The following is a 23,791-nucleotide window of genomic DNA, read 5'->3' on the forward strand; positions in this document are numbered from 1 at the left end:
ATCAACCCTTGTTGAACAAGGGTGTCACATTTTTGAGACTCAATCAGTGCAAAGAGACATTTTGTGTATATGAAGTGGTTTTAATTAGCCATTTTGTGTATAAGTAGAGATGAGAGGTTGATGTCTTTGTTTATTTGCCTACAAAACAATGAAATAGGTCATAATCAAGGAACACACACATCCAAGCAAGGAGAGAATTTGGATTGAGGACAATTATATGAAAGAAAGGATATCAAGTTATAAAAGATAAAAATCAACAAAGGTAAAGTGGATCCTTAAAAAAAAGGAACAATTGACAACTATTATTCTTGCTCCACAATGTAGAGACAAGAAGAACTAGGCTATTATGTTGCCTCCCAAGTATGATTGCACATGAAATCGTAGTACCATGAATGACAATGAGCCCCTAATAGGTAATTAAGCTACCGATGTCATATAGAAAGATAAAAACATAATAGGTTATAAATGTCATTTAGAAGGGATATGATGAGTGTATAACTCATTGTCACCTCTTATTTAAATGTTACTAGAACTACAATAAGTTGTTGAATTTTAATCTCCAAATCATGACATTCATTAGTGGAATAGTTGATGATGCTTGAAAAAAGGATTGTCCTAATTTTGTTTATGGTTTTTTCTTCAATTTTTCAAGGGGAGAGTAATAAAGTTGGCTTTACGAAACTCATACAAAATTATCTCTTGTTGTGATTAAAAGTTGTTGGAAAAGTCATAGATATATTAGACAATGGGGGAGGGGATGTCAACAAAGGAGGAGGATAGAAACCTAGATCTTCTTCAGAAAAATGTAATGTATATTTCTCATGAACCTCCACATTTCATTGCACACATCCTAAATCATGTCCATTGCATCCATGTGTATAATTAAATGTGGTATTTAAATCATGTCTAGAGGAGTGTGTTCATTCATATTTTCAAAGTTTAAAGATCCTCAACCATCATCAAGACATGTGTTGGAAGAAGAGGTTGGAATAGATTTAGAAGAATCTTGAATAATTGATACATACAACTCCCTTGAGACTTCATATTTGGATAGAGGGACCTTAAACAAGTGTCATCTATACCTCAAATCAGCTAGAAGTAGTTAAACGTTGGGCCTTACATTTAATGTTATTTGATGAGATGTTAACCTACCATACCATATTATGGGTGCCCTCCTCCTCAATCAAGTCAAATACCCTATTTTCCCTTTAAAATAGTAGATTTCATCATTTATATTTTCTCTATCCTCACAAATAGTCAAATTAAGGAAGGCATGAGAGTGATATATGTATTAGTGTAATTATAATACTTCTTGAATATTTATCCTTAGTATAATATTGGAAATAGTATCTTATACTAATTAGGGAGTCGTAATTAGGATATTATTTTCCCATTTTCAGTTGTTGATCTCATTATTTAAGACACAAATAATTTTCATCATTTCTTTTCTTTATGTGGAATATATAACTAATGTAATTATTTATATTTTTAATAAGAAAATAAATTTATTGTAGTAATCATGTGGTTTTTTAATTTTATCTCTTATCTAAGAGAAAGTATTGAAGATCATAACTCTAACATGGCTTTATTTTGGATGAGTAATGTTGGTGTTTACATCGCCAGACTTGGGCATAGCTTAATTAGGTTCTTCAGACCTCTTCTTTAATTGTAATTTTGAGATATATGCTTCGGTTACTGACTATCTAATGTCTTTAGAAAATTAGTAGCATATCTCTTGGTAGTCAACCTATGTAAAGATCCTATGATTGCATTGGAACTAGTTTATAATAAGATTTGAATGGGCTTGTAGTTGTTATATGTTTTCAGAGGTTGCATGAAATGTTTGACGAAATGTCAATAATCTAGTGAAGTCTGATTTTGATACATTATTGTGACAGTCCATGTAATTTTACATTAGCTGCCTATAACATGTATTTATGACTGTCAATGAGGCATTTGTTTGATTTAGATATGAAATAAGAGGAATTTGAGGTTGCATCATCATCATTGGACAAGGGATATTACACAATCATACTAAATAGATTTAAAACCCCATAATTTGTATAGAGAACAACAAATTTGGACTCAAGAGCTTCTAGAGTAATTTTTGAGGTTAAATGAATCTATGAACAATAGTTTAAACATGAATAGTGTTTATTTACACTATGAATATTATTTGATGTTGTGATTAATGTCTTAGGCATGGACAATGTTTTAGGTGTGAATAATGTTTGTAAGTATGAATAGGTTTTTTTGGTAATGAAGAGATTTTCTAGGGGTTATGAATAATGGTTTAAGCCTTGTGTAATTTTTTCAGGCTTTTTTTGCTTGCCTAAAGGAATAGTTTCATGAAAATAGACATCAGTTGGGAATACAATATCCAAATTTTAAAAAATAAATAACCATTGGAATGTTGATTCTATGATATTAAACATCTTTAAAACATGTACCCTGGCAATTGTAGCTACATCATGTGACAAAATTCCTCTATTATTTATCCTATGATAGATGTTCATACCTTGTTCCAAAACTTCCAATTTCTATGAGGTAGTTGGTGTGCCATTTCAAAGCTCCCATTTTTGCACAGGCTGGGGGATGTTGACAGAGCTTTACATCTGCACCCAAACAAATGAAGAATCAGAAACATCACTATCTATAGGTGCAAAATAGATGGGTTACCGATACTAATGAATGAAAGAAGGGGAATGAATCCTATTGGTCTTTAGCCCCCGGGAGCATGCTCTATTCCATGAGCTGACATTGCTCCCATTTTTGCACAGGCTGGGGGATGTTGACAGATATTTACACTTGCCCTATTCCATGAGCCGACATTGCGACCATTTTTGCAAACCCTCTTCCATGAGCCAAGAATGCTTGGAGCTAGCATTAATCAGTCAAAATGGTTCACATGCCTCATCCAAACCTGGAGTATGCTTACTCTAGGTGGGAGTACGTTGTTGGGGTGGCAACGGGAGAATAGGAAGAGGCCGTGAAAATGATTTGAAATGTCTTGGTCTTTTGTTTTTTTTAAGTAAAGCCCGCAGTTGTCAGAATTTTGACGAACGCGGGCACTTTTTGTAAAAAAGCACAAATTTCATTGCCAATTCCTTCTCTGTCGAAAACAGATATTGAATTATCATCAAAATTCTGATGAATGCGGGCAATTTTTCAAAAAAAATTCAAATTTGTTCACAATATACCTTCTCCGTCAGAATTTTAGATCAAATGTATTAGTGGCCAAAGCGGAAACAAAAGAAATTGAAAAAATAAATAGGTTGCTAGCTAAACATAATAAATTTGATGAAGAATTACAGTTTGAATATGATGAATGCAAACATACTGTTCAACATGGTTTCCTTGAGTTAATTGATCGGAAGGGTGAGATGAAAAATAAAGATGTATGGATCTCAGAATGTTGTAGTCTTCTCAATGTCACCCTTGATATTGCCCAAATTGATGGAATTTAATTGAAAGAGACTGTGAAATAGATGGAAAACTTTGTCACGCTAGAAGTCATTGTCAGGGATATCATCCATGATGCATACACATATAAGTCAGAGAAGTACTTGGAGCATATCCAGAAGTGCGGAAGGATACTGGGAGACCAGACCTGATGTCTAAGTTAGAGCCTAGAGTCATGTTTTTCTATGTTTTTATAATATGTTCATATTGTAGAGATAGTTTTTAGGAAGTTAGCTTTTAGTTAGTTTTTGTTAGTTTTAGTTTTAATGAAAGGGTATGCCCTTTCACTTTCAAACTAAATCCTCATCTATAAATGGAGGGTCTTTTAGAACAAGTGGGGGAGATACCTCAAGTTTTATGATCTTATCAAGACAATTTTATACAACACTTATGTAGTTTGTTTTCTGGAAATATCAAAGTTGATGGATGATACATATTGAAATCAACTGGTTTGATTCTATTTTCAATATAAATTTCAAGTGTTCTTCATTCTGAATGGTATATGCTTTTCAATTGATTGATTAGTTCCATGTGATAAATCTATTTTATTAGATTGGGTCAATGTGCTATCTTATGCTATTGTGATTTAGACTAATTTCTAGTTTGAGCATTAGTTTGAAAGGTTGGTTGGCAAGTTCCAAATTGTCTTATTGGTCTTTCAAAGCAAAGTTAAAATTCAATAAGACTAACTACATTTTATATTTCAATTACGATCCATATAGATGCTTTTGATTTGATGGTCTTGTTTTGAAAACAAGTTATTAAAATTGTCTCCATGGTTATATGTAGGATCTTTCATTTTGAAAGAGTATGAAATCAGTAAGGGATGAAAGCACTAGTCTATTGTTGATCTGATATAATTAAATCAGGTATTTTCAGAAGCAATATTCATCAAGTAATCATACTTTTAATTTAGATAGGAACAACTTCGTAAACATTTATAAGTAAGCATTTCATAATTTTCAGCAAGCAATAAATGTAACCAGACATAATTCAAGAATCATTTGCCTCCTCGAAGGGTCACTGGTTTTTTGAAAATTCGCTATAGAAAAGCCTTTAACTGAAATTCAAGAAGTTCATGTTTCTCAACTTAATTTAAATTGAAGATCATTAGAAAACTATTCAAATGCTAAATTACATCCCACTTTAACTTAAATGAAAGAACCAATAGAGAAGTTCCTCTCACCCTCTGAGCAATCCCTATTTGATCAAAGTTATCGTGTATATCTATAGATTCTTGAAGGTAACCATGTACGACTTCACAATATGGAGATGTCCAACATTGATAACAAATACAACAGAACAAAAGATACTCATGAAAATTTTCCAAACCAAATAGTTGCTAAAGAGAACATCTAGAAAAACTTAATACCCAAGTGAAAGACATCTTGGTAATCCTAAAAATAGTAACAGAATAAAAGAGTTGAGAGCCATACCTTACACATGATGTCAACCACTCGTGTGTGGTCTACCCTAAGGGAAATGACATTCAAGAGGTCATTAATAAGATCTGGGTGTTCTTGCAAATAAAAGTGTACAACTTTGTAGTACAATTCAACATTGGCCACTTTAACTACAACATCTTTGAATTGTATATGATCACATGCCTCTGGAGAATGGTTCATGATAGTAGTGGAAGCATTATCATATTCATCATCTTGAATATATAAATATGTAAGTTCCTTCCAGTGTTGCTGCTCATCACAAACACAGATATGATTTCATCAAAGCAACCCCTATTTTTATAGTAATCACTGACCTCTTCCAAGTCATTCACTTGGAACAAAAAATAAACGTCAAAACACAAAAAATATAAATTTCTCACCTTCACAGTTACACATAACATTGCAAATGAACCGTCCTAGGTTATCATGAAAAAAAAACTTAAAAACAAACCACTTACTTGTGGTGTTGTTGTTCGTGTTGGCTCTGTTGGACCCTACAATTAAGATTCAATATACATTATTCAATAAGATTAATTGTGTAACATAATGAAATATTGAAAAGTGTGTTATCTTATTGAGCTTCACTTGGTTTCAAGAATAGTTTAATATTCTGTACTTAACAGGGCCAACCACGTGAAGGTGGAAGCTCATTTGGCCCCTCCCCCCCCTAACATCACTCTAAATTCCTCGTTAACATCTAACATTCATTCATTGTTTCATCCATTAATAAAAAATAACATTCAATAATACATAACATTCATTAATGCTTGTTAACACACAACATTCATCAATATTAATTAACACATATCATTCATGAACATTCTTTAGCACATAATTACATTAATTAACACATAAAAAGCAGTCATTATCAAATAATGTAGATTACAATCATTTCTTTTTTGTGTTTTTTTTGAAGCTATGTAAAGTCTAAGTGGAGCATCATTTTCTTCATCGTTTCCCCCCTCTTCAGTTGTCCTACCCTCTGCTCGTGATCTCGATGTATGCCTAGTCCTCTTCTGAGGACGAGGACACCGATGCAAAGGGGGGTCCTCTGCAATAAAAAGAAATGGGTTAAATTTAAATCATTTTTTATTTTTGTTACAAGTATTTCATTAATTTAAAGAACATAACCGTGGTGCTCTTTACCTGATGGGGCCACATAATCTTCAAAATCATTTTGTCTAGCCTCAACCTCAACATGTTGAACACCCTCTAGATCCTTTCGAGTTGAAATACGAAAGGTTACATTAATAAATAAACTGATTGCAATTAAATTGTTTAAAGGAATAACAGTGGTCCTCTTTACCCGACTCAAGAACATTACATTCTTGATGTTATCTACCTGGATCATGCTCCACTTGGTCACCACCGAATACATGCTCTAAAATATTAACAAAAAAGGTTACATTAATTATTACAATTTAAGATATTTATTTGTATTAATAATTACATAAAAAAAATTCAATAGAAAATGAATACCTCCACTACTGGGATGCACATCTAGACCTTCATGTGGAGGTTGTGTTCCATGATTATCAAGATGCATTCCAATGTCATGCGCATTGTTATAATTGCTTGCTTGATTAAAACAAATAAATTCACTTTATGTTGGAACTTAACATCAAATAGATTATTGGTAAAGTATTCAATTTGAAATTATTTTCATATAGCTTATTTACCTGTGTGAGGGATGCACCAAAATCTCATGTTTGCCCACTTAATTCTTGTAGCCATTCAACCACGGTTGTATAGCCTTGTTGGTAGGCAATTCTCATGGCATCTTGTGTGGGCGCTCTATTGAATTTAGAGCCCTACATTTTTGCTTAGTATCATGAATTTTGCTTGTATTGTTTGATAAATTTTTTTTTTTTGCAATTTATAAATATTTTGATGCGATATTTTATTTACTGATACTTACAATTCATGCGGCAAGTTTCATATAACCCCTAGAGCCGAGTCTGTGTTTCCCATTCTTTTCTTGTCTTTCCTTGGTTGCCTTTGACGTGTCACTCAATCTATGAAAAGTTTTAAATATGTTAGATTATATAAATATAAAGAGTAATTAGTACATAATTACATTCTTAATAGTATCACATACGTTCTTTTGGCGTTTGGTGGTGTATTTCCTTTTTTCTTTTCAATTCTCTCATTCGCATCCAAAATCAAGTCCTTCCACTCCCTCTTTGGAATCATGGGGGGACGCTCATACTTTACATTCTTCTCTAAATGTGTTATGTCTTGGTCCCTCGCATACTTTAGATATGTGGCATCTTTTTCAAGGAGCTTGGTTTTGTCGAATGTGTCATTTCTAAACAACTCAACCATATGGTTTATGAGTTCATCTTTTAACCTGTTTTCTTGGTCATTCCACCTTTGAAGAAAAAACAAACCTATTAGATTCAGAAATTAACTGAAGCTACCTTTAAAATATCTCAAGAAATGGATCAAAGGAAAAATATTCTAAAAATGATGTGAAATAAAAATAGTGGATTAGGATTAGTTCACATATAATGTTCCATCTTTTATGTATGGTGGGCCCAAACATCTGCAATGCAATGTCATTAAGATTTTTATAAAAAAATATCATTTCCTGCAAAAAAATCATGGGATCATTAGTCCAAAATGAGTGATCAGTAAGTAAATTACAATTACACTATATATAATAATAATTATAAAGTACTTGGAACCTTTTGTATCTTCAAGGGAATCAATTCTTTGTCGCTCACCACCAATGTGGTCTGCAACGTTCCTATACTAGCAATATGGGAAGATCCAGGAAATGATGGTATGTTATCACTAGTATTCGCCTCTAGCGTGTCCTCATGTGCATCTCCTGCTGCAGAAAATGAATCCACTATGAAATGCCCCCAAGAAAGAACACTTCAAGGGAAATAAACACATAACAAAAGAGAGAGAAAAAGATGGATCTACCAACAGTGGGCGGGTCAACATGATGAGTAGTAGAGGATGCGTGCATGTTGCTTGTTGCCAACATTGCAGTCGACAATATAGATGTGGCTAACCTCGAATGAGGCGGCCTTCCACAGGAATATTGGCAACACCTAAAGAATAATACATAAAATATATGAAAACTACAAGAATTGTAAACAAGGATGAACCTTTATTAAGAGTTGTAAATAAATATGAACCTTTATTAAGTGTTCGATGCTAATCTTAATGATACAAAAGTATGAAGGAGAATAAGGAAGGTAGGTTTTGATGCCTGACAAAGGTATGGAAATTTGTGACAAGAGGGCAGTGTAAGTGATAAACTAGTATAGTCCTTACAAAAGATAGTCCATGGAATCTATTTATTTAGATTGCTTCAATGTGTTATCTCATGTTGTCAAACTTCACGCTATCTTATTGGTCTTTGTAATTTACCTACTTTGAAATATAATTTAATAATAGTAAATTAAAACATAAGTGATCAGATCAGATGAAATGAGAACTTCTAATTGTGCAACTAAATACTTTATTAATAGTTTAATAAACTATTATTACAATCATATATACACACAAAACTTATTATTATTCATTCTAAAGAGAGAGCAATAGTATAGACAGGGAAAGGCCTATGTAAATAACACTAGCATTAAAAAAGAAATTTCACAAGTCCAAAGAAGGAGTAGTTTTAATATATAGAACATGGCCATCACTTGCACTACCTGCAATACCCTGATCATGTCCACCAGGTTGATGATGACACATGAAATTATGTAAAAACAACATGTCCATATTTTAGTTAGTGACATAAAAGAGTATAAAATATAAACCATTATTGAACTTTTGTTATAATTAAAGATTTCATTACTACTTACTCGCATGTTTTCTATTGCTTGCTTCAATTGATTCAACCTATCTTTTATCTCATCAGTGTGAGGGGTCGTGCATACCAAAGCAACAATCTCTTTATTAATTTTTGTGATAGACATTTTTATCACTTCTACAGGGTTTGTGGAAATTGCATAGTCCTCATTGCTTAATATTGTACTGAGGTGCTAATGTAAGGGAGGTTCATTTCCCTTTCCTCGAACATCAATCTATGACAAGAATATTATTAACACTATCAAAATTACTCTAAAACACTCAAGAAAATAACATAGTAATGTAACAGTTTTCTTCTATCTAATTTGTATAATTACAATGAGATTTAACTGCTCAGTAGAAGTGTTGGGACCTACATCCTTGTTTGTGCTATGTGATGGATCCAGGTCGCCCTGTGACAAAGAAAAAATATAAACACGTTAGCAAAATGAAACCAATAGACTTAGCAAAAAAAATTAATAATAAGATGGTATATTCGAGTCATTAATTGGAGGTTGGTTTAAATGGTATATAGTACATACCACCCCCATGTTAGTAACTTTGTTTGTATCTATATGATTCAAATTTTAATTGATTAACAGCTCTTCCCCTACACTTATTGATTTTATCGCACATACGAATACACGATTTCCCTCGTGCGCCTCAAATATGCAATTGGGTTGCTTATTAGTTAACCTAGGTCACGTACAATTTATTAAACTTGCAATATTCCATGTTGCTTTTGGCCTTCCATCAATGTATAAAACCACTTGTTTACTTTGATCATTATCTTTCTGTTTTATATAATTTGTTGATAGTGCATACCTACGCATACTTTTTTTATATTGAACAATCTGCATCTAATTCTTGTAATTGTAGCAAGGTTCGAAATACTCCATCAATTCAGCAACTTTATTGTAACATACTTTTATGTCATCCATGGAAAATAGACCCAAACCATGTAACGACGAAGGTGCTATGCGATATATCCTCTCGTTAACACAAAAGTCAGTGTTTATTGGAGGAAGTTCCTTGGGTACCCATTGTTTCTGTAGATGTTTGTACCTCAAGTGCACATCGGTGTCGCCTTTGGTCTCATCATTATCAGAACATGACCCCCCTTGAGCAAGGAAAAATTCCATGCATTTATTGAATTTTCTTCTAATATTTTGACCACTAGTTGATCTCCCTATTTTAGACCTACTACATGTCTCACTTTCATCAACTATTCCTACATTTCCCTCACTCGAGGAAGACACGTCTGACAAATACCTATTTGGTGGTACTTGCACTCCATCAAATGAGAGACTTAGTTGGTAATGAGAGAGATATTTTGCAAATGAGAGTAATGTTGATGAAGAAGTTGGCCTTGAAGTTGTCATTGAGATTAAAAATTGAATAAGTACAACTGGGGCCTCAAGTGTTGATAACTGTATTAGATTTGCTGCTAATGTCGAGGTTTGAAGAACTGAGGAAGTTTGTTTTCCTATTAATTTTTTAAAAATAAACTATTTCTATAGGGTGTATTGACATATACCTATTTATACATGAGACTGTGCAGGATCCTCGTCAAAGGAGTTCTGGTTCCTGCATATGTAATTCAATTATCTTATGTTAGCTAAAAATTACATGATACGTATACTAAAAATTACATAGTACACAACATGAATAATATGCAATCATTATAATAATTGTATTATTTTTTATTCCTTATGTTTACTTTATGTAGACTGTGCAGGATCCTCATCTAAAAGGTTGGTGATGTCTATAGTCAATTACCTGTTTACACCAAGGGTGGCAACATCACAGAAAATATATACCAACAATTGGGCATCATAAGAATTACATTTGTAATTTGATAAACAATAAATACATATTTATCATGAGCATCATAAGCATCATATATGTATCATCATATATATAATTGAGCATCATAGGCATCACATATGTATCATAATTCACCATCCATCACATAGCTAATAGACAGTCCACATTCCATAAATAAACACAAAGTTCAAAAAATATCAAATGTATCATCATAAACATGTAACCCATCACATATGTATTTTAAATCACCATCCATCACATAGCTAATAAACAGTCCAAATTCCATAAATAAACACAAATTTAAAAAAATGTCATACATTTCATTCATGTCATTGATCTTCTTCTTCATCCAACTCATCATCATGGCCATCATGATCATCATCGCCATCATGATTATGATGACGATGATGATGATTATGATGATGATGATGATGATGATGATGATGATGATGATGATGATGATGATGATGATCATCATCATCATCATCATCATCATCATCATCATTATCGTCATCACCCTCATCACCATCATCATCATCATCATCATCATCATCATCATCTGCATCATCTTCTACTTATTTGGTATCTTCTTCTTCCATCTCATTATACTTTATGAGCCTTCCTCTTGGATCATATCTAACAACAAATGACCAACCCAGTTTATGTGGAACCTCTGAGTAAAATACTTTCTCATATTGGCTTGGAAGAACATAGGGCTCATCCCCAACTGGCTCAAACAACCTTGTATTAACCATTGTAAATCCATTATCATGTTCAATAATAGTTCTATTAGGATCATTTTTATTTATTCGTAGCCTATACCATTTGACGACGAAAAAAACTAATTTGAAGGAATTAAAGTCACACTCAAGTATATCATCCAAAATGCCATAGTATTGATTTTGAGACTCTTGAGGATGTATGTTGTTTCTAGATGAAATATTGGTCACCTCAAAGACTACAGTTATCCCAAAATCATAAGTTTTCTTTGTGTCATCCAACTTTTTGATGCAAAATTTATGGCCATTGCAACAGATAGCCTTGTGGTGTTTGACCTACAATATGTCTAACATGTTAAAATTATTGCATCATGAGTTGATACACATACGAGTGATTAATAAAATTATACATACCTATTTATCTCTTAAGCCATATGCTAAATCAATTTCCCTTTGCGTAACATTGGAATCTCCATTACGATGAGCTTCTTTAACCAATGAAGCCACACCTTCCCATGTTAATGTGCAACCAGAATGTTGACATCGTTCAATCCACACCGTTATCCAATCAAGATTGTTTGCAATATACAAATGTAGTGCATCCCACTCCCGACCAACTGTACAAATAATTAATAGATGACTTACAACCGATTTATTTAGAAGATTAAGAGTTAATTAACTAAAATAACATCTTATAATTACCTCTCACTTTCCTTAATCTACCTTTCCCCATCAATTACTCCCCTTTGAATTTGTTAATGGGGTTGGGATCCCAACTGTAATCTATGTGGAACTCTATTGCAAACTTAGGAAGATATTCAACAATGTACACCATAGTCTGGTATACCATATATCCCTCAGGATGTGCTCTTTGTCGAACCAAATCCTTAAAAAATTTCAAGTGCCTCTCAACCATCCACATTGACCTAATGTGTATGGGTCCACACAATTCAATCTCCTTAACTTGGTGTATGAGGTAATGTTCTTGTGCATTGAAAAAAGTTGAAGGTAGACACTTTTGCATTTCACACATTAAATGAAGAATTTTTCTCTTCCAATATTTTATATTCTCTTTATGGATTTCTTTAGATGACAACCACCTAGAAGAGATTCAAGATGCCAAAATATATAAACGAGACTTTATAAAATAATATACAATATATTACATAACAAGTAAAAAAAATCTCAAAAATATTATCTATACAACAAATTGAACAAAGAGCACTACTTACCTCATGTATTTTCCAAGATCACATATGACTTGCTTGACATTATTGTCAAAGTTGTCTGGGAGAGATAGAGGTAGAACATACTGCAACAATTATCAAATGATCTTTTCATTATTTTCTAACATAATACAATGAATAGTACATGTGTAGTATACAAATATTTAGTAAATACACAAGAACATGAATTACCCTAATGAAGGTATGCCAATCATGTGTTTTCATCCCTAGCCCAAATTCACTTTTCTTTGATATGAGACTGTTTATGTTCGTAGCAAATCTTATGGGAAATCGAATTTTTCATACAAATTATTTTATAGCATTGCTTTGTTAGTCTGTTAATAACCAAGGAAGGGCACTTATATTAATCTGGTCTCTATTGCTATTTGATTGAATGACATTTTTCATTGCATGATTGGATTCATGAATGTCACTACAAATTTTGACAATTTTTTCTTTGTCACGCCTTCCCTCCAATATTTTCCATAATGTCTCTATTATATTCTTTCCAATATGTATAGTATCAAACAAATGCACCATTTGTAGCTTCTCATAGTAGGGCAACCTATTAAATTGTCTCGAATAACTTTTTAGTCCCTTTGGAAGGTGGTCATTAATGCCTTGACGACCTTCATGATTATCAATTACATCATCAGTAAACAAAACACAATAGAAAAATACAAATTCCAAACATAAACCAGTATATGGAATGACATTACCTTGACGATTAATTCTATTAAATTCTGACTTCCATAGGAAAGGTGTCATTCTTCGTGGCTTTGATGTAGTCTCTTCTTTCCCATTGAAAAGATGTTTTTCAGTATTTTGATACTTATGATTTCTATGGAGGAAGTGCCTATACTCATCAAACACCTTCTTTCCTAAACTTTTTGAATGACAGGATTTCATCTTTGGATGACAAACTGGACATGTAAATTTTCCATTTGTTTTAAGACCTACAAGATAATGTATAATTGGATTAAATATGTTAATTTTTATAATTATAATTCTAATGCGCAACTTGAACACTGTAACATACCACAAAAATGTGTTAGCCCTGAGGCATCATGTATTGTCCATACAAGCATTGCATGGAATTGAAATTGTCTTTGTCTTATTGCTCTAGAGATGTCATACATAGTGACACCATTCCATAACTCCAACAACTCATCGATAAGAGGCTCAATATATACATTCATATCTTTAATTTGGTACTTATCTAGTTGAATGAACAAAAACATTACATAATTATTATGACCATTTTACTGCAATATTTATAATTAAATGTAGATGACTATTAAATGATAAAATACCTGGAACAATCATCACCAACATTATGTTCTCCCTCTTTATTGACATCCATGGAGGAATGTTATTGTTGATAACAAAAACTGGCCACATCGAGTAAACAGATCTCATCTCTCCAAATGGATTGACACCATCCACTACCAATGAAAGCTTGATATTATGAGGTTCTTCTTTAGAGTGTGGCCACTTTTCTTCTATGTCCATAAATGTTGAACCATCCATAGGCATTCAAATAATGTCATCTCGACTTCTATTGTGTGCATGGTAATCCATAAATTGTGCCAAGCTAGTGCACTTGAATAATTGTTGCATACATGGAATAATGAGAATATAATGAAGAGCCTTGTGAGGCACCTTTTTTGTTATTTGATCTGTTCGATATCTACTGATATGACATTCAGGGCATTCTGTTGCAAATTCATGTTGTTTATGATATATAATATGATTATTGGGACAAGCATCTATTGCTTGATACTCCATTTCAATATCTTTCATAATGGAAGATAATTCTCGGTATGAGCGAGGTATAATATTTGATGGTGGTAACAAAAACTCACCTATCAATCTATAGAATATTAATTTGTTAATATAAAGAATATTAATGCTACATGATTCACCCTTTATTAACTATAATGAAATATATGACATACCTTAACATACATGAGATTGTTATGCTGGATAAACCATTCATAACCTTGAAGTTAACCAACAACAATACAATAGAGAGAAGAGTTGTTTGGGAGCCTTCATAAAGGGGCTTGTATGCCTTCTCAAGTACAGGTAAATCATGAACAACATCAAAGTCATCTTGATCATCATGATCGGCTGTGTCAGTACTAAATGTGTCATGGACCAATGTATTTGTACCATCATCTTCAATTGTGTTTTCTAGCGCATGATCGTCATCTTCCATGGGATAATTATCTCCAGCTTCGATATTCACACCTCTGTGTTCCTCCACTTTGAAAAACATATTCTCTAGGTTGTGTTGGTCCATATCATGTGCCTTGGGGAGCTCAACCTATATAAAAATGATCAACATAAATAAACCATGATCACGATCTCATCATGAAATGATTTCTTATGTATATAAATTGTTAAAACGATATAATGAACAACTTACCAGTGGATGATAATCATGTCCCCCTTCAATGTGACCATGCTACCTACAATGTTTCTTAGTTGTTTTGATTAGAAGTCTTCTAGTATTTAAGCCCTTACAAATTTTGTAGGGACAATAAAATTTTCCATTACCTTTTCTTTTCAATTTAAACCACAATCTAGAAACTGTCTCCTTATTTTGTTCTTCGCTGATATTTTCTGACACAGTCTTTCTTCACACGCAAATAAATCGGGCTATCGAAACTTCGATGCATAACCTTCACAAACTATGTAAAAGTATATCACAAGTATGGAAGTCTTCTTAGAACTAGTTATATAGAAGTTAAAATGTTACTTAAACTTGGGCTCTCTTCAATTATGAAGACTATTTTATTTAGATAGTTTTCTTGGCTAAAAAGGAAGCTTGATTTTGGCAAGTTGATGAAAAATATTTGAGTTTTAAAAAAAGAGAAACTTTTTTATTGTGTCATCTAATAGAATCAAATTAGGAATGATTAATTTACAAAGAATTCATTCAAGTCATTCATAATGTATTAAGGTTTTAATTTGAAAATTTCAAGGTTTTATCATTCATAATGTGGTTTTGAGTCAATGGCATTTAGGCTCATTCCATATTTAGCCTACTAGGGCATAAGATTTCTTATAATCTATACAACCAATCAACATGAAACCAACTTCATATGAAAGAGAATTGAATTGACTATTAGAATCTAAAATATGAAGAAACTTAAGCAGTTACATTAAGAGTTATAATCAATTCTTTTGTTGTAACCCTGTCAACAAGGGTTTAATGATAGTTTTGACAAAACCGTTAGAACTTTCTTTATAATCCATGGGTGACATTCAAACCTGTCTTGAATTAAAGATAACTCTTCATTCTACAACCTCAAATAGGTTATTAGGGGCAGAAGAGAATGGAATATTGGGACAAAGAGACAAAAGTCCAACTATTCATTAAAAACCCACAAAAGGAGGAAATAAAAATATATGAAGAGAAAAAAAACCCAATATACTTAGCAGAGCTTCCACGTGGGACTAACAATAGTCAACAAAAATTCTGCAACTCCACAAAAAATGAGAAAAATGACCAAAATCTTCCTGGATAGAGAAATTTTTTCGGCTTTTGCAACTTTCAACATATGATAATAGCAGGTGGAATGAAGAGGAACGACACCTAGACAAATTTGACTGAGGGAGATCCATTTAAAGATTTCTCAAATTTGTTATATATGATGGGAAAAATAAGCCTATATGCACAAGGGGGCATTCAAGAAAAAATTCCAAGTGTTAGATTGAATCCCAACACACTCTACAACTGGTGCCAAATTGAACTATGGAAGATTCAAATGCTTATCACCTTATTTGATTTTAAAAGATTTTTCTGTGGATTTGACAAAACTTGGAAGTTGAAGCCTATTTTGTAACACCACTTAGATAAATATGTGGACATCACTATTGCTTATGTCCCAATTCTGGTATAGTAAATAGGGTTTACTTATTTTTTAATTTTTATACAATACTTTTAGCCTTTATCTAACATAATTGATAATTGGAATACTTTTCAATAACTAGGAACTATAGTATTAGGAAAGTAAATAAAAATAGATAAATGAGAACATACTGGTAGGATGACAAGCTCAAATTTATGAGACACACACTCTGAAATTAAATTGCCTCCAGCCAACTTTACTTGATTCAAACACACAACCTGCAAGTCCACACGAATTTACAGGCATGCAAAAATCTATAGGAATTTCACCATCTCCAATAGTTTGATACCCTCCAAAATAGCTACTCAATCCTTTGATATCACTTGCTAGACAACCCAATTTTAAACTAGGAAAAGATAATTCATATAGATGCCCTTGAAGTGATAGTCTTGTTCAAGAGCAAGTTAAAAATGAGTCCTTTGATATCCCTGCTAGGCTTTAAAGATAAAAAAACACTCGGCTATAAATTTGTTGTTGTTAATTAGGAAGTCGAGAGTTAAAGGGAGAAGGACACGTCGAACCCAATTTGCAGAGGCAGAGACAGAGGCAAAGGCAGAGGCAAAGGAAGAGGCAAAAGAAACAAAGGAATTGGCAAAGGCAGAGGAAGTTGAGAGCTAATTCAATCCATCATGCGTGGTTTTCAAATGAACGCACACTTCTTCTTTTTTTTTCATAATGCCTGTGGTCATCCGAATTCTGACTAACACGGGCTTCATCAGAAAACGTCATCAACATTTCAATATTATTGGGCATTTAAAAAATAAAATGAAATTTGATCACAAAATACCTTGTTCGTCGGAATTTGAGGCCAAATGTATTAGTGTAATTTAGTCAATGTAAACTTGCACAAAACCCAAGTTAGGTTTATAACAAAACCCACATAATTATGGGGTGCATATCTACTTTATGTGTACTTAATATGGTAATTGATGAGTTGAAGAGATTGCTCCTCTAACACAATCATTACGAAATACAAGAAGTGGGAATTATTAATTACTAGTAAGTTTCTCCCATTTTACAGATTAACCTTCCCTAGCATGAGATTGGAAACTAAACCCTAGCTTAGGAAAGAAAAATGGGTAAGAGCAGAACAACAATATCCATAATGCAGTTAGTATTTCAATTATTAAAAGAAAATACAATCACACATTGCAATGATAACAAAGACGTGTATTGCATGATGTTCATTCAAAACTTAAGAATTACATGGGTAGCTTGCGGCTCTTAAGCCATTTTACCTTTCCTAATCTAGGAGATTAGTTGTATTCTCTAATACTTTATGCAATGATTTATGAGAAAAATAAAACAAAAACCTTGTATGAGAATTACTGTTGTTAACAAAAAATCATGTAATAATATTGTGTGGAAATGAGTCTCTATGTGAGTACAAATATAGTCAACTATAAGTTAAAACCTACGTGTTACAAGACCTATGCCCTAGAACCTTAAGTTGTTGCTGAGAAGGGTGGAACTTGACTTCATAGTTAAGTGTGATTGCATCTACTTGAAAACCTTGGCAAAGGTGGTGCTCATATCAAGAGCATTAGTCAGTTCTATAGTGTAGATATACACCCCAGTCAAAGGTCACACCAGTTAGGGGTATCCTATAGTGTATGACCGATTAGGGAGTTGTGTAGGATTATACGCCAAGTCTTAGATGGCATGAGTTGAACTTCTCGTTACCTCCCTATGAAGGGTTGGGCCAATCCAGTCGGATATGGCATGGGGCACTAGTAAGTCCGTAGTTGGGCCGAAAAGCACCTTGAAGATACTTTCCCTCCTCATTGGTCTATTGATAAAGCTATGAAAGTTCATAATATTGGCATTTTGTAATCTGTATTTTCTAAACCTCTCTATTTCATTTAATTTGAAATGTTTAAGTTTCATTTGTATCTACTATTTATGCTCATAGATAGATCTTTATTTAATTCAAGATTTTAGTTTGAAGTTCGAGTTTATTTTCAGTTAATTTATGGAAAAAAAAATTGCTAGTGTTTCTTTACTTTCTGTTTCAATTTGAAAAGTTGTATTTTATTTTGTTTTATTTATTTTCAGCATGTTACACTGTAGGACCCATAAATCACAAATTTAGACAAGGGAACCTTTCTATGTGTGTGGAGGTGCATGGCACATATCTAGTGAGTGTCCATAGGATTTTGGAGAAAGTGGGCCCCACCTTAGATCTTTTGAGAATAGAGTTGGAGATGTGGGCAAATACCACAGTGTTTTTGCAACAATGAAGACCATCAGGTTGAACATTAGACCACTATCATTGAGGCTATACATATAATTAGTAATGTTTTAGTTAGTGTTCGATTTGATTATGGAGCATCAGACTCTTTTATTTCCCCAACTATAGTGGAGTCTTGCAGGCTAGTGGTGACTAGGTAAGACAATAGGTGGGAGTTTGAATTATCCTTAGGGGATAAGGTGATCATGAATTTTGTAGTGAATAATTATTAGTTAGGTCTTCAAGCTATCACCACTACAATGGATCTCTATATTACTCATTTTGGTTCTTATGACATAGTGCTAGGTATTTATTGGCTTGACACACATTATGTTAAGATGGATTATCATCATAAAGTGATTGAATGCATTGATGATGGTGGTGAACTAGTAGTGAGCTTGGAAGTGCATAGACCTATATCTCTTCATATGATCTCTACTCTTTATCTAAAGTGACATATGCAAAGAGGATGTCAAATTTTCACTACCACCACTAATTATAAGTTAGAGGATTCACTAGAGGTATCATTAGACGATCATCTAATTCTTAGAGAGCTTGTAGATGTCTTCACTTTTGAGTTACTAGGGATGCCACCCCATTGTGAGGTGGATTTTTATTTCATTTGGTTCTAGGAGCTCAACCAATTTATAATGCACCATACAAGATGATGACAAAGAAGGTGTAAAGTGGAAAATTGGGGAACCTTAGCCAAATTCACCACTTGGGAGAAAGGTGGGAACTTTACTAAGGTTAAATTTTCACTTGAGGAAACTTTACATTCAAAACAGGGGGATGAATCTACTAGATCCAAGCCTAAAATGATACAAGGACTGGATACTAAGTAGGTTGATTGTGTTTGGAATGAGTTTGACCCTCTTTTGTAAGTTGAATAGGCAAAGTGCTGGAATTGAAGATGAAATTGGTAAAACAGTGAGCTACAAATTTGGGATTTAGTCATGCACTTGGATCTAAGATGTTTTAGATGATTCAGAGCTACTCTGTGAAATATGGTAAAAGTTGCAAGGATTGTGTGTCCAGACATGGGTTCCTTCCTATCAGTCCTCTGAACTTTTTGTGCATTGAAAAGGGTTTTTTCATCTCTGTGAATAAAGCTTAATTCTAGAAGTACAGCTGGACACCTGCTCCCTACACACATAAAGAAGAAGAAAGGGGTTGGTAATAGGGGTTTGCCTAAGTCAAACCCCAGTTTGGAATTAACCTTGAATGAAATACTACAAATACTTGAAATAAATGATAGAAAGTATATACCTTTAGATTTGCAATAGATGATAATGATGCTTTGCTTCTTAGATGTAATCACATATGCTGTATGAAATGGTGTGAACATGACAAAACCCTAACACACACACATGCTTGCAAATGAATGATGTAATATTGAGCTCCAATGTTTTACGACATAGGCCAACATGTGGGATAATTTCTCACTCACATTTGAGATAGGTCCAAGGGAGAGGGGCCAAGATAGGTACCCTTTAGGGGATCCCAAGGCACCATGCCCTGGTCATGGTGGGGACCATAGTTCCATGCCCTAGTCCTTCCCTACTTTGGGCAGGATCAAGGTGGCCATGCAAGGTGTAAAGTGAAAAATGAAGTTTGGTTGCATAACATAGGCTCAAACAGGTCATGATCAAGCATGGGGGAAGAGACCGATAAGATGAGGGCCCAAAATGTAATCAAAATTGCAAAGGGTGCAATTTTAGGATGCTACATTTAGCTCCCACTACTAGGAATAGAGTGCCATGCCTTAGTCCTACCCTACTTTGAGGTAGGATCAAGGTGGCCATGCAAGGTGTAAAGTGAAAAATGAAGTTTGGTTGCATAACAGAGGCATAAACAGGTCCTGATCTAGCATGGGGGAAGAGACTGGCAAGATGAGGCCCGAAAATATGGTCAAAATTGCAAAGGGTGTAATTTTAAGATGCTACATTTAGCCCCTAGTTTAGCGGGAGTATGAACTTACGCAAATACTCACGATAAAGTAGAAGAAGAGAGAAGAAGATGGGAAATGCGGAGCAAGATCACAAGGAGTATAAGATGTCACTAATTTCGAGGAACTAAGCCCCCAATCTTAGGATCTTAACTCACTCAAAAATATGCAAGGGCACACTAAATAAGACAAAAACAAAAAGACAAACAAAGGCAAAGACACAAAGGCACACAAGGCCTAAAAGCTAAAGACCAAAAACAACACCCCAAGTCAACTAGCTGAAGAGACCTCAATATCAAAATGTCTCAACAACTAATATCATTCTTGAAAATGCCATCTCACAAACACAAGTGATCACATAAAAGAGAAAATCAAGCATCATCCATGAACTATCAATAGGAAAACTATGAGTTCATGAGAGGAAGAAGAGATCATGAATACACGCTAAACGTTTTTATCCAGGTGATCCATGAGAATAATGATGAGAGAGAGGGAATGGACTACTTGTCCCTAGATGTTTTCATCTAGCTGATCCATGGCGAGAAAAGGACATGGACAACTTGCCCCTATATTTTTTTATCTATGTGATCCATCTGGGGAGGAGAGTAAGAATAATCTAGCTATTTTTAGCTAGTTCCACCCATCCTTGTGCGTGTGTGCAAGTGATGTCTGGTTTCAAGTGTATAGCACCTTGTGTAAGAGTCTTTGCTCTGTTTTTGAGTGTGCTTCAACCTTTTTAAGATATGTAATGTAAATGCAAATGCCAAGGGGTGATTTTGTGTGTGCAAATGTGTAAATGCCAAGTGGTGAAGACACATGCTTGGTTTTGAGGCCATCCTGTTTAAGAATTTTTTGTTTTCGGTGATGTATTAACCCCTTATAAGACATATATCAAATGTTGTGTCTAGTTTTGAGTGTGAAGAATCTCTCTCTAATTTTTTTTACTCTGGTTCTGAGAATGAATACCCTATTTAAGACATGCAAAATTGATATGCAAGAGCATAGTACAATATAGTACATAGGGAGTGATGTGGGTGCCCCCCCTAAGATATGAACATAGTTTCATGTTGATGTCTTAAGGAACCTAGAAATAAGGATACCTTTCCTTCAATTCCAAGGAGTTATCCTTTAGGAAACAATGTCACAAATCCAAGCTAGAGAGGGAGTACACTCCAAGAAAGGATAAGATAGTTGAAAAAGAGATATCTTGCAACAAGTGTAAAGGGGATCCTTGCAGGAGAAGAGATATTTTCTCAAAAGACATCTACCTCCAAGAGGATCTATTTTGAAGAAACATAACTTATTCTACCAAAAGAAGGAAACAAAACAAGAAATCATACCTTCCTCTATTTCCTATTGCTAGGTGAAAGGGATTCTTGATGAAGGATGATACAATTTTGACCCAATGTGAGGGGTAAGTTTATGATAGATATAGATTGCCAAATGAATAAGTGGTTGTAGCCAAGGACTTACACCTCTTGTATAATAGATAATCCTTGAGAAAACAATAACTTCACACAAGGAATGACATCCAATCATGAACAAACACCACTCCACAAAGGAAAAGTAGATCCTTAGAGAGGAAAGAGAGAGGAGGAGAAATCAATAATTTCCACCAAGTGTAAGGATAATGAGAAGAATTACACAATATTCTAAGGAGAGATTAGGCATAAGAGAATGCACAATAAACTCACATGAATAAATATTCAATGCAAGAAAAGACATTAGTTTATGTAAAATGCATCTCAAAAGAAATGGTAAACTTCAAAGAGAGAGAGATAGAGAGAAAAAGAAAGATCACATATTCCCCTAAGGAGGGATTATTCATAAGAGACATACCATTGCAAGAAAGGATATCAACACATGAAAAACGCAACCCCTAAAGGGAATAGTGATACATTAGATAGAAAGAGAGGTAGAAAAAGCCATCCTTGTCCCCCAAACAAGAGGACAAAGAGTAAAATTACACATCTTCCAAAGAGAGGTTATTCATAAGAGACAAACCATTTCAAACAAAGAATAGTTGCTAACCAAGGAACAAACATTTTCTCGCATGAAGGATAACTCTATGAAAGAAAAGGACATCAAGTGATGAATAACACAACACAAAAGAAGATGCAATTTTCAATGAGAAAGGAAGAAGGTTCACCAAAGTTCTCTAAGGAGTGATTATTCATAATAGGTGCACTGTTTCAAGAAAGGAATAGATCCTATCTAAGGAACAAATATGTGCTTGCATCATGAAAGAAAGGAAATCCATTTATGAATAATGCAATCACAAAGAAAATAGTGAAACTTTAAAAGGAAGAGAAAAATAGGGAAAATCATGTTGCTACCCCAAGATAATTGAAATTGAAGAAACACCACCTCTAATGAAAAAGAACCCCCAATTAAGTTCACTACTTGTGTCATTGGGTGAGGATAAACATGAGGTGAGAGGACTGCTAAGGTACTACCGTTTCACCTAGAAAGAGAGAAAGATCTATTGAAAGACATATACGAGAACAATTGTATTGTTTTTTAACAAATTCCTTAAATTATTTACACTTTCCAAGAGTATGAGAACTACCATGATGAAAAAGACAATATCCATTTTCTTCTCTATGTTTATTACCAAACTTCAGAAAAGGGAAGACAACATTCTTATCATACTTCAATTTTCAAAATATTCTAGTTGCTAAACTTTCTTGATAATTAATAGATGTAGCTTCATTCTTTGGAGATTGAGGAAAATAGTTGTTATTAGAAGAAGGGTTGTCATCCACGATTTTAACTTTACCACTATCGATAAGTTCTTTTATTGAATTTTCAGGACAATCATCAACATGATGATCTTGAGTTTGATGGAAGGCTTGTTGTCTTGCAAGATGACTTTTTAAGTCTTGAATCCTAAGGATTTAATCCATACGAGATTTATTATCATTTCCTAGGCCTTCTGTGGTTATTTGTGCAGGAGGGTTTATAGGGACTCAAATTCCTTGTTCAAAATTTCCAAGTCCTTGTCCTCTAAAACCTTGTTTTGATATTATGTTAAAGCCACTCCTATAAGAATATTTTAATTGAGAAGGTGGGGGAACATTAAAATAAATTTGTTTGAATTTTGTAGTGTAAGGATGTTTTGAATGAATGAAATGATTAGTAGATGAAGAACGAATATCTTGTGGATTTCATCATGCATATCCTCTTTGGTAGATTGGGAAGGAAGAT

Source organism: Cryptomeria japonica, chromosome 7, assembly GCF_030272615.1.
Source record: "Cryptomeria japonica chromosome 7, Sugi_1.0, whole genome shotgun sequence".
Classification (NCBI taxonomy): domain Eukaryota; kingdom Viridiplantae; phylum Streptophyta; class Pinopsida; order Cupressales; family Cupressaceae; genus Cryptomeria; species Cryptomeria japonica.